The sequence below is a fragment of the Perissodus microlepis genome, chromosome 7 (assembly GCF_051167445.1).
Source record: "Perissodus microlepis isolate ML-2025 ecotype Zambia chromosome 7, ASM5116744v1, whole genome shotgun sequence".
In the NCBI taxonomy this organism is placed as follows: Eukaryota; Metazoa; Chordata; class Actinopteri; order Cichliformes; family Cichlidae; genus Perissodus; species Perissodus microlepis.
The window spans coordinates 19,878,458-19,890,526 of NC_140467.1; the positions used below are offsets into that span (position 1 = coordinate 19,878,458).

A 12,069-nucleotide genomic window follows, 5' to 3' on the forward strand; every position below is an offset into this window, starting at 1 on the left:
CAGGATTTAAAACAAAACAGAAAAACACTTACTGTAATGGGGTCACTCTAAAGTCATTACTGAGTCCAAGAAGCAAACAAAGGTACCTTGATAGGGAGAGCACATCGGACCATCCAACCAAAGCCCCCCACTCACCCACACACATACAGGTGCCACACCCTTGTGGCTGTGTGATATCTCAAAGTGTACCCCCTATCTATCACGTTAGATTGTGCGCCCAGATAATGCCAGAGAAGCTGTGCTGCTGCTGTTGCTGCTGATGGAACGACTGGAGGCTGCTCCGGTTCGAGCTGGCTGTCCGCTCCTTCCGGCTATTTATAACCAATAGAGCTACAGCACTTTATGAATGTCTGCAGGCACAGCATCACAGAGTCTTCTGATGCTCTGCCTCAACAGCTTTTGTGAGAATTATATGCATATAACAGTACACACATTATAATAGGCTGTGCTGCACAATAAAGCGGGGAGACATTCAGGGGCCGCTGTCACATTCCCTAAAAATGCAGCCTCTAATAACAAACAACAGATGGAGTGTGGCACCATAAACGCACAAGTTTCATCTTGTGGACTGTTTCGTCGCAATTGGTGCTATATATAGATCCTACGTCTGTAGTCTAATTGAAAACAAAGAGTCCCAAGTCGTTTCACAAAAAAGAAAAAAAGAAATGCACCACCACACCGCTGCAGAAGCCTGCTTGCTTTTTATACGCTGCCCATTTAACAGATAGCCATCTTTGCAGATGAATAAAATGGCATAGGAGGGAGGATCACGACTGCCTCACACTTCAACACAATGACAAATGTTATCTCAGCAGAGTCTATACGTGGTCAAATAAAGGCTAGATGAAGATAACATTTTGCAATTCACTCACCTCCCTACACACACACACACAGACACAGTCCATATTCTGCCTCTCTCTCTCACGAACACAAACACACACACGCACACATTCGCGGGACAATTAAATTTGATTAATGCTTTAAGCTTTCGTCCTCTCGGACGAGCACACGCACACGCAGAAATGAGCAGAAAAGCAGATTTAAAATGTGCACCGATAACAAAACTCTAAATGAATTTGGAATGTGTGTTTATTGGATGTTTTGATACCTGCAGAGGACGCCGCCTAATCACACTCAAGTCCCCGTTTGCTTTTCTGTCCTGTCAACAAATTCTGTCCTTATCATTTGGGACTTGCAGGAATATATGTGTATATGTATATTGTTGATTTGACATCGGAAAGCGCTCTTTGGAGTTACAAATAAACCTCTCTTATGAACTGATGTCGCTACTAGCGCACTAGAATTCACATATTTGATGGATGTTTTCTTCAAAGTAGCCAGGGGGAGACCAGGGTTTGGCTGCATACTATCCACCTCTCTAAAATCTTGGCCTCACCCCACATTAAACCGCAGTGACATAAGCACGGAAACTGAAATGGATCTGCATAATTTTATTTATTTTTTTATTTTTATTTTTAAAAAACAGTTTTTCCTAAATGTATTTTATTTTACTTCACTGGCTTTATTAACCAAATACTCACCTGCTGTAGCCCTCACTGCTTCCAAGCATCCTTTCGCATTTCTTCCCGACGGCAACTCCCAGCCACCAACACTTAAACTGAGACGCACTATCTCAAGTCCATCTCCTTGATAGATAGCTTTAAAAGATGACAGGGGAGAACAGACACCAGCCAGCCGTTTCCTGCTGATTTCCAACGACTTTCTCCAAAACGGCACTGCTGCAGTTCTGAGACGATAGCAGTAGTTAAAACAGATAACCCACACAAACGCGCACATACAGCGCGATCCTCCCTTGGTAATGGGGCTCCTTGTGAGCCCGAACTCGTCCGATGAGAATAAAGAAGGAATGCAAATGGCAGGTAGAGAACAACTCCCACGCACCGCTCCCGATCCAAGCGCACAGCTCCCTGATGCAGTCTCTCCACAGCACACTCTCGGTACTGTGTGACTGGCTGTCGTCAGTGGCACAGGCAATCCGATTGCTGGAGGGAGGGACGGAGATGATCAGCGGAACGCACTCTGCCCGGTGTCCTACTCAAGTGTGTGTGGTAAAGCTGTGTGTTTGCCTGGGCGTGTGTGCCGTGTTCTATCACGTCACATACGCAATTCGTCCATTTAGTGGTATATTCAATTAGACCCCACGCGTTTTGTTAACCTTCCTTATATGTCCAGATATGTCTTTCCAGATTTCAGCCTCTCCTCTGGCGCGCACAGAAACGTTGACGCACACGGGCACATGGGCCATAAAGCAGCAATATATTCTGAGGGTAAACTGAACCTAATTTGTTCGCGACACCTTTGTAACGTGCAAATGCTTCACCGAAACGTCATGGAAAATACGGTTATATATAATCACATATGTGTCTGAGAAAGAAGTGGAAACCAAAAGGGAACGTGAGAGGAGGAAGGAAGGGAGTCTATGAGAAAGTAGCAGTTCCCTTTTTAAAGGCCTGATGGCACTGTGGGCTTCGGGTACTGCAGTCAAACATACACAGGCATTCACAACACACTGCTTCTTCCATGAGGCAGTCTGTGCAGTATGCTCCCTAATACATACCTGATATTTTACCTCCTGTGATTTTTAAACTGAGTCTATGGACGATCACTTAGAGATGGTAGGTGATTTTTAAAACTGGAAAATAAAATTACAACCCCAATCACAAAAGGGTTGCTGTGTAAAAAACGCAGTAATTTCTTGTAATCACATTTTTCACAACAAAACATAGAAAAAATAGATATTTAAACTGAGACTTTTTACTGTGTCACTGAAAAATAGATATTTATGAATTTGATGTCGCCACACATTCTGAGTAAAAAAGTGGGACAGAGCAACAAAAGGCTGGAAAAGGAAGTGGTACTAAAAAAGAAACAGGTGAAGGGACGTTTTCCAGGTACTTAGGTTAGTAACACGAGTGGGTACAAAAAGAGCAACTTAAAGAGTTTCTCAGAAGAAAAGATGGGCAGAGGCTTATTAATCTGGAAAAAAAACAACAAAAAACTGCATCTACAAATAGCGGAGCCATTTCAGAATAACCTTCCTCATCATGAAATTGCTAAGACTCTGAATATTTCATCCTCTGCAGTAACACAATATCAAAAAAAATCAGGAGAAATCGCTGTGTGCAAAGGACAAGGCCAAAAACCCCCAATCCTGGACACTCATGGTTTTCAGACCCTCTGGTAGCACTGCATTAAATACAGGCATGATTCTGACATGGAAACCATTGCTTTGACTGGGGAACACTTCCAGAAGTCACTGTCTGTAAACACTGTCCAGGATCCAGGATAAGAAATCTATCATACAAAAAAAACATATGCTAACATGATCCAGAGCAACTTATGCTCCCATTTAGATGACGTACTTTTCATGGACGGTCTTGCATTCAGTAAGACGTTGCTAAACCACATACTGCAGCTATTACAACTTCATGGCTTTAGCTGGCCTGCCTGCAGTCCAGGCTATTCACCAACTGAAAATATTTTGCACATGAAATGAAAGCTATGAAAAGGAGACACACTGCTGAGCACCTAGAATCCTATATCAGAGAAGACTGGGACAACATTCCTCTCAAAAAAATCCCAGCAGTTGGTCTCCTCAGTTCCCAGATGTTTAGAGTGTGTCATTACAAGAAGAGGGGATGCTACAGTAGTAAGCCCTGTCTCAACTTTTTTTTCTATTGCTGTCATGAAATTTAAAATGAGCTAAAAACTTTCACGAAATAACGAAATATCTCAGTTTAAACATTTGGTATGTTTCTATGTTCGACTGCAAAATCGGACCTATTCATCATAGATATCTCTAAGTTTACATGGTGTTTGCACTGTCTGCCATGACATGTTCCATTTATGAATCATTACTTTGCTGTTAGGTGTAACCCTTATCAATGACCCATTTTAAAAAATTATATATACAGGGAGTGCAGAATTATTAGGCAAGTTGTATTTTTGAGGAATAATTTTATTATTGAACAACAACCATGTTTTCAATGAACCCAAAAAACTCATTAATAGCAAAGCTGAATGTTTTTGGAAGTAGTTTTTAGTTTTAGCTATTTTAGGAGGATATCTGTGTGTGCAGGTGACTATTACTGTGCATAATTATTAGGCAACTTAACCAAAAACAAATATATACCCATTTCAATTATTTATTTTTACCAGTGAAACCAATATAACATCTCCACATTCACAAATATACATTTCTGACATTCAAAAACAAAACAAAAACAAATCAGCGACCAATATAGCCACCTTTCCTTGCAAGGACACTCAAAAGCCTGCCATCCATGGATTCTGTCAGTGTTTTGATCTGTTTACCATCAACATTGCGTGCAGCAGCAACCACAGCCTCCCAGACACTGTTCAGAGAGGTGTACTGTTTTCCCTCCTTGTAAATCTCACATTTGATGATGGACCACAGGTTCTCAATGGGGTTCAGATCAGGTGAACAAGGAGGCCATGTCATTAGTTTTTCTTCTTTTATACCCTTTCTTGCCAGCCACGCTGTGGAGTACTTGGACGCGTGTGATGGAGCATTGTCCTGCATGAAAATCATGTTTTTCTTGAAGGATGCAGACTTCTTCCTGTACCACTGCTTGAAGAAGGTGTCTTCCAGAAACTGGCAGTAGGACTGGGAGTTGAGCTTGACTCCATCCTCAACCCGAAAAGGCCCTTCAAGCTCATCTTTGATGATACCAGCCCAAACCAGTACTCCACCTCCACCTTGCTGGCGTCTGAGTCGGACTGGAGCTCTCTGCCTTTACCAATCCAGCCACGGGCCCATCCATCTGGCCCATCAAGACTCACTCTCATTTCATCAGTCCATAAAACCTTAGAAAAATCAGTCTTGAGATATTTCTTGGCCCAGTCTTGACGTTTCAGCTTGTGTGTCTTGTTCAGTGGTGGTCGTCTTTCAGCCTTTCTCACCTTGGCCATGTCTCTGAGTATTGCACACCTTGTGCTTTTGGGCACTCCAGTGATGTTGCAGCTCTGAAATATGGCCAAACTGGTGGCAAGTGGCATCTTGGCAGCTGCACGCTTGACTTTTCTCAGTTCATGGGCAGTTATTTTGCGCCTTGGTTTTTCCACACGCTCTTGCAACCCTGTTGACTATTTTGAATGAAACGCTTGATTGGTCAATGATCACGCTTCAGAAGCTTTGCAATTTTGAGACTGCTGCATCCCTCTGCAAGATATCTCACTATTTTTGACTTTTCTGAGCCTGTCAAGTCCTTCTTTTGACCCATTTTGCCAAAGGAAAGGAAGTTGCCTAATAATTATGCACACCTGATATAGGGTGTTGATGTCATTAGACCACACCCCTTCTCATTACAGAGTTGCACATCACCTAATATGCTTAATTGGTAGTAGGCTTTCGAGCCTATGCAGCTTGGAGTAAGACAACATGCATGAAGAGGATGATGTGGACAAAATACTCATTTGCCTAATAATTCTGCACTCCCTGTATATCATTAGAAACTTTTATCAATGTCATAAACAATTAGGACCTTAACTCACTGATTGGTAAAAACTTGCAAAGCACTGTGCCCATGAGTTAATGAATGGTCTTAAATGAAAACCAAAAACCAAAACAATGGATTTTACATTGTTTCAGGAAAAATACACACATACTCACGTGCATGTAATACAAACACAATTATGAGCGTTTAATTCATTTTCAGAAATAGAGTCACATTAATCTTGTCTAACCTCGAGTGGCCATAAAGTTGAACATTAGCATGTTTGTTAGCATGGCAAAAATAAATTGTTGAAATTGAGATTTTTCAGCAATTTTCTCAATTTTCTAGTTTTTCTCAATTTTGTGCTCATGATGAAACTTATTCATGCGTTCAGTATAGAAGATCTGTAATCACCCATTTAGCCACTTCCTTGATGTCCACCTGCTAGTCTATTCTTTACTGCACTTCCCACGCTGTCAAAGTCAATGCTGACATCATTACTCAAGACCAATCATTCTCTTGCCCACCTTCAGTGAGCCAATCAGCTCCAACCCATGTGCTTTAAATCTCAGTGCTCTTCTGTCTTCCAGTCTGTCATTTGTACAGCCACCTCCTCCCCATCTCTGCCTCACCCTGCTCAATCAGAACCCATCCAAGTCCCCATCTTCACCAGCACCATGAAGTTATTCCTATGTTTTGAAGAGTTGTAGGATTTAGATTTTAACTTCGATTTCAAAAACTATAATGTACCCTATATTATCTGCTTACACCATGACAAAGTCACACAAAATATTTGTCCAGCAGTGTTGAAATCTGTCACTTTTGCATGCCTAAAGCAACTCTGCACAGGAACTTAAGCCATTCTGGCACCACAGCTACTTGTCAATGTCTTAAGCAGCAGATCACGCATGGCCAAGGTACCCTTGCAATGAGTAGAAGGAATTTTGTCAGTATTTTAGAGTTATTTCCACGCTGCCTGGCTATAAAACCATTCTGTTAGACAGGGGCTTTTTTTCCAGATCACTACCCTAGAACTGACAGTATATATCCCTATAGATATAAAGTTAAAAATAAACAATTGTAATACGTTTTGTGTACTGGTGCTTGACATGTTTCATCAATATATATTACTCATCAGCTGATTGATATGAGTAAAATAAAATTAATAAGTAAATGCATGATTATACACAGATTTGCAGTACTAGTCAAACATGCTCACTGTGTTATTAGATGAATAAAACTCAGAGAAAATTAGTTTCCAAAAGGGAACATTTGACTGTGACATGATGCACCTCATAGGCGGGAGGAGAGAGGCGATGTTCGTAGATCTCATTCTTCTCTACTTCGTCTCCATCCTCTCTGCCCTGCTAAGAGCTGCAAACAACAACAGAGGTAACAATGGATACCTAGTGACGCCACAGGCTTTGAAAGGATCCCATCAATAATTAATTTGTTCAGCTGTGTTCCTCAACACTGGCATGCACGCTTGTCCTTAATCTTCTCTTATACTTGGTGTGAGGGGTTTCTGTCAGGTGGATAATCATGACTCTGCAAGATGAATGACTCTGTGATTAGATGATAAAATAACCATTTGCTTGTTATGCTACAATCGTTCTTGATAGGTGAGTGGCTTTGTATAGCAAGTTTCAAGGTTGTCATTCTTGCTGGGTAACTATTGATAAGGCTGGCCCCCTAATGAATTCTGATACCGATACAGTCTTTGGCATCATTTTAAGAGTCACTATTGCAACAGAAATAAAGAAATATATTTTTGAGAATGAATCATGAAATGTGTCTGCAAGCTAGAATAACTTTCACTCTGACTTAATTTATGTTGCCAAATTAAATTCTGGTGTTCAGAATTTTTTTTCCTTCACAGTAGGAGACAAATGAAAACTTGGGAGTGAAATCTTAACTGTTTTCAACATCAAGTGAAAACTGAATTCACCAGTTGCCGACAGCCTTTTATTTTTGTTGTTTTTGTTTGTTTTTCAGTCTTTGGTCCCTTTGGTATTTCTTTTTTCAAAAGGCAGATTGACTCTTATTATGAGTTGCAGCTAACCCTTTAGCGTGTGATCATATATCCATTCAGCAACAACAGATCAACATTAAGACGCCAACAAGTAGTTGAATCTTTTCACTGCTGCGCAATTGTCTGCTGGGAAACCTTCATGCATCTGGATGCTACAGACCAAGCACACCCACATGGTGATGGCATTCCCCAATGACAGTGGCCTCTCTTAGCTGGACATTGCCTCATTTCACAAGAGCTGTTCAAAAAAGACTCAAGGAACAGGACAAAGAGCCCATGGTATTGATCTAGACTCCAGACTCTCACTTTGTAACCCATAGGATCAAAATGATCCACTGCCAGCTTTCCCTGCCAGCCATGGGACGCCCATGGTGGTTTTTAAAGTTGTGGCTGATGTGTGTATTTACATGTGTATTCACCTGGTGGGCTGCCAAGGTACTGCAGGAATAATAACAAAACCTCAGGTTGAAATTACAACTCGGTACAGTTAAATATTTATCTAAATATATTTGTTTATTTACTGTTGGCTGTGCGACAGACTGGCCATATGTCCAGGGTGTACCCCACCTCCTGCCCTATGGTAGCTGGGATAGACTCCAGCTTCCCTCGACCCAGACAGGGATAAACGGAAGAGACTGTAAGGGTTGATTTGTGAATTAAAACTGATAATAGGAGGTTAGTTTGTTATATTACTCATGGTCCTCATTTACTGCAGTGGCAGGTCAACTTAGTATCAGAGCAAAACGTGCAATAGACATGTTGGTCCGCTGTGTCCATTTCACGCTTTGCCTCTCCAAAATCTGAAATGGAGATGCATGCAGAAGTTGCATTACCAGCAGGGGGAGATAATATATTTTAAGACACGAAGTCGGTGGTGAGCAAAAAACGTATTAAGGATATTTCCGGGTCCTTAATCGTCAGAAACGATTAAGCTAGGGGGCTAATATGTATATACGTGTAAATGTGTCAGTAATGTCTGCTAAATGCTTTCATGTAAAATAGCTCTCTTTGCTGCAATGTTTTGGAGACCAAAGCGTGAAATTGACACGGTGGACCGGCGTTTCTGTTGTTACACACTTTGTCGTGATATTGGGTTGGCAGGTGGGTCACACATTGGCCTTAACGCTTGACTGAGTAGTATTAGCAATTGATCATGTTTTTAAAAAATTAAATTTTCAAGGAAATGCATCGCTTTATCTTGTATTTTGATTCGAGTGAAGATGTAATATTGGGTGGGTCCCAAGGGAATTTTCTGATTTTTAAATGTGCTGCAGCACTCTTGACTTTGGGAACAAGCTGGGTTTATTTATTCATACAACAGCAGTCTCACAAAGTGGCTTTATTTTATAGCACATTAGTATATGACACGCCCATGAAATACAAAAATAGTTAGAAAGATGGAGTTTTTATTTTTTAAAGATGTTTAGAAGTATTGCTTATTTTCCTTTGTGTTACAAATCTGCATTTGCTGGTTGTTTTCTATTTTTAAAACTTTACAACCATGTAAAAAATACTTGGGTATAGCAGGAATCTGTGGTTTGGGCAGAAACCCTTTGCACATTTGCTGTGTGCCACAAAATGCAGCAGCCAGAAACTCTTTGGGGGGGATATGTTAGGCAAGCATTGGTCCTGGCTGGGACCAAATTTGACATCTCATGACACTTACTTGCTCCAAAGTAATATCGATTTCTTTTCCAGAAAAGAAACAACAACAATATAAAGCTAAAAAAAAACAAAAAAAACAGAACCCAGGCACAGCACAGCAAAACTCAACAGCAAGAAAAACATCTTGAAACAAAGTAAACAGGACTTACAAACCTATAAACTTTCCTTTTCTGTTTTCCTTCAAACTTTGTTGGCTGTTAAGTTGGTCAAAGTAAAGCAGCATTTCTTTTTGCAGCACTTACCTAAAATCCATCTCTTTACTCACTATTTTTCTAATCCTTACAAATGGCAACGCACTCCCCACTGTCACTCAAACGTACTCACACATAAATAATAGACACATACATCGACTCACTCATTGTCACTCAGTCTCACACACACTCATTTGCCCTGACTTGTGTTATTGTACTGCTATGTAAAATGGCTGGTGCAGTGAAAATGGAAAGCAGTGAGGTTGGAAGGGGAAAGTGCCTCAATGGGCTTTGAATTGCCAAGGTCCTGAATAAGCATTGTAATATGGGCTTGCAGGAAGCAACCAAATATGCAAAGAATTGGATTTGGCATTACTGACATCTAGTTTTACCCTCGCAAATGCGCAACCTACAGAAATACAAAATCATAATTTAGCAGTAATGCACACTATTAACAAGCTTTAACAATGTAAAGGATATTGTTCTGGGACTGCGTGAGGTTTAGGGAGTGATTGCTTTGGTTTTGTAGCATGACATCCTCAGATATAGAACTATGTTCATAACAAATAATTGAAACTCATAACGTTGCAAGAGTTTCAATCCAACATGAAAATGACAGCCATCAAGATCATGAAATCTGTTTGAGATGACAGCAGTACACCAAAGGAATATGTAATGGTCATAAAAATGATGACATATTCACATTGATAAGTCAACTAATGAACAGCTCAGCACCCATAATCATTGCTGAACACATTTCTGAACCTTGTTATAGTAGCTTTGACACAATTGCTCCCACAGATGTACTAAGTGGAAAAGCATACAGCAAGAAGGGATCCTGGATACTAACTCTAAGGCTACTGTTTCTTTGGGCCTACTAGCACAGACCATACTGATATCAGAGGTATTATCTGGCCTATCATAGTAATGAAGAATAAATACTGTGGCAACTTGGACCTAGATCTGGACCTAGACCTAGCCCAGTGGTCATATGAGCAATACTTTGTCTTCAGTGGTTTATATTTCCCACAAAACAATTGGCAGGTTGCTGCTCTCTCACCGCTACTCAGGCTCAGTGCAGTGCAAGAAAGACTGCAAAGAAAAATGATGCTCCCATGCCACTTGCACACACTGCTTTGGGCAGACTATCATTCCCATTAAACTAATAACAGTTAGCTTCTTATCTCACAGTGTCTTGGCAAAGTCACTTCCACCCTTGAACACACTGCCTTTGAATGCTGGGGCTTAATCTATCACTGAGGCCCAAATGAGACCGCATAATCCTCTGCAATTTTTTGTTCTTGTATTTCACATTATCACTGATTTCTACTGCATTTTTTATAAACTTTTTTTTTATATTTTTTTCCATTTTGGAACAATGATGCTGTCCTTCAGATTCATAAGCAGACAGAATGTTCAATCAAGAAAAAATAGCTGATGTTAGAAGCTAGTACATGAGTGGGTTTATTCTTTTGTTGAACCAATTTTCATTATCAAATTACCATTTGAAACTATTCAGATAGTGGAAATATTTAAAGTTTAATGTAAAATGTGACAGTGGCAATGCTCCCATCCACAACCTCATACAACACTTGATTCTGGAGAATCAGTGCACAGGTGTTTCGATGCTTTAGAGGCAAATGAAAGTCCAACAGGTCCCAGGTCAGTTCATTTTCTCTCTTGGCATTTAGGACTCTGGTAAAGATCAATTTTCTTTGTTTTACCTTTAAATAATGCAGCCCACAGCTAGAAAGACTAATTTAAACAACACCACTAACAGAATGTAATAAAAACTTCTCAGCAATTAGCAACAAAACAGTTTGACCTGGAAATATTCATATTATTGAAAGCTCAATTATGCTTCTTTTCTTTTCTTTTTGCAAACAGGATAACATTGCTAACATGAATGAAAGCTACAATTATCTCACTCGTTTTTTTTTTTTAAAAATGTTAAAGTTCAAACTATCTTCACTCATTAAGAAGTGTCAGCCTTAACAAAGAAATTCAGCACCACTGCTGCTAAATTTGATCAATAACACCATTAACAATAGCTGTCAGTTAGCTGGGTGTGGTTAAGGTCATGCTGAATAAAAAGACAGAACGTAAAGAGAATTAGAGAATATTATTTTCTTGCTATCACCTTAAGAGTCAAAAGAATATACTTTGGATTAAGACTCATTTAATTTACTGAGGTACTATAAATAAATCCAGCCAGAAGAAAAAAAAATCAACAATGTTGTTTTTTAAATAAATTATTATTATTATTTTTTTTAGTTTTTTTAAAGTAAATTTAAGAGTGAAAGCATTTTCTGTCTTGCTTACTTTGACTTATACCCACTGTCATTTTTTGGACAAAGGTCAAAGACCTTTTCTGATCTGTGTTAGTCTCTCTGGTGGGGTTCACCTTCTTCTTGGTGTCTCTCTGTGGGCCTTCATCTATCTGTTGTTTCTAGTTCAGCGTGTACTCCACTGTCCTTGATGCTCAGTTCTGGTTTACAGATCATATGATCATTGCATCCCTGCTGCCTTCTTTTCTTGTTCAGCAGGTAATTGGTGACTCTCCTGTCTAAGACAGCTATAGCTGAACTTATCTGATCAACCAATGCTGCAGATTTTTCTAATGCAGATTTTTACAAAGATATTACCCAATAATATTGGGTAATATTATTCGGTAGTTTTCATTAATCTGCAGGAGCTTTGTCAC

At 39.9% G+C, this 12,069-nt stretch overlaps 1 protein-coding gene across 2 annotated transcripts in view; it reads right to left on the reverse strand.

Moving 5' to 3' along the window:
• Positions 1 to 12,069, reverse strand: part of lingo1a (leucine rich repeat and Ig domain containing 1a) — a 129,303-nt gene that overhangs the window by 23,708 nt on the left and 93,526 nt on the right. Inside the window, exon 1 of one of the 2 annotated variants that reach the window (XM_084934028.1) lies at positions 1,542 to 2,225. The exons of the other annotated variant lie outside the window; for it this stretch is intronic. The gene's annotated coding sequence lies outside the window, so the exon portion shown is untranslated. Of the gene's footprint in view, positions 1 to 1,541; positions 2,226 to 12,069 lie in introns of those variants that run through there. 2 annotated transcript variants of the gene reach the window in all.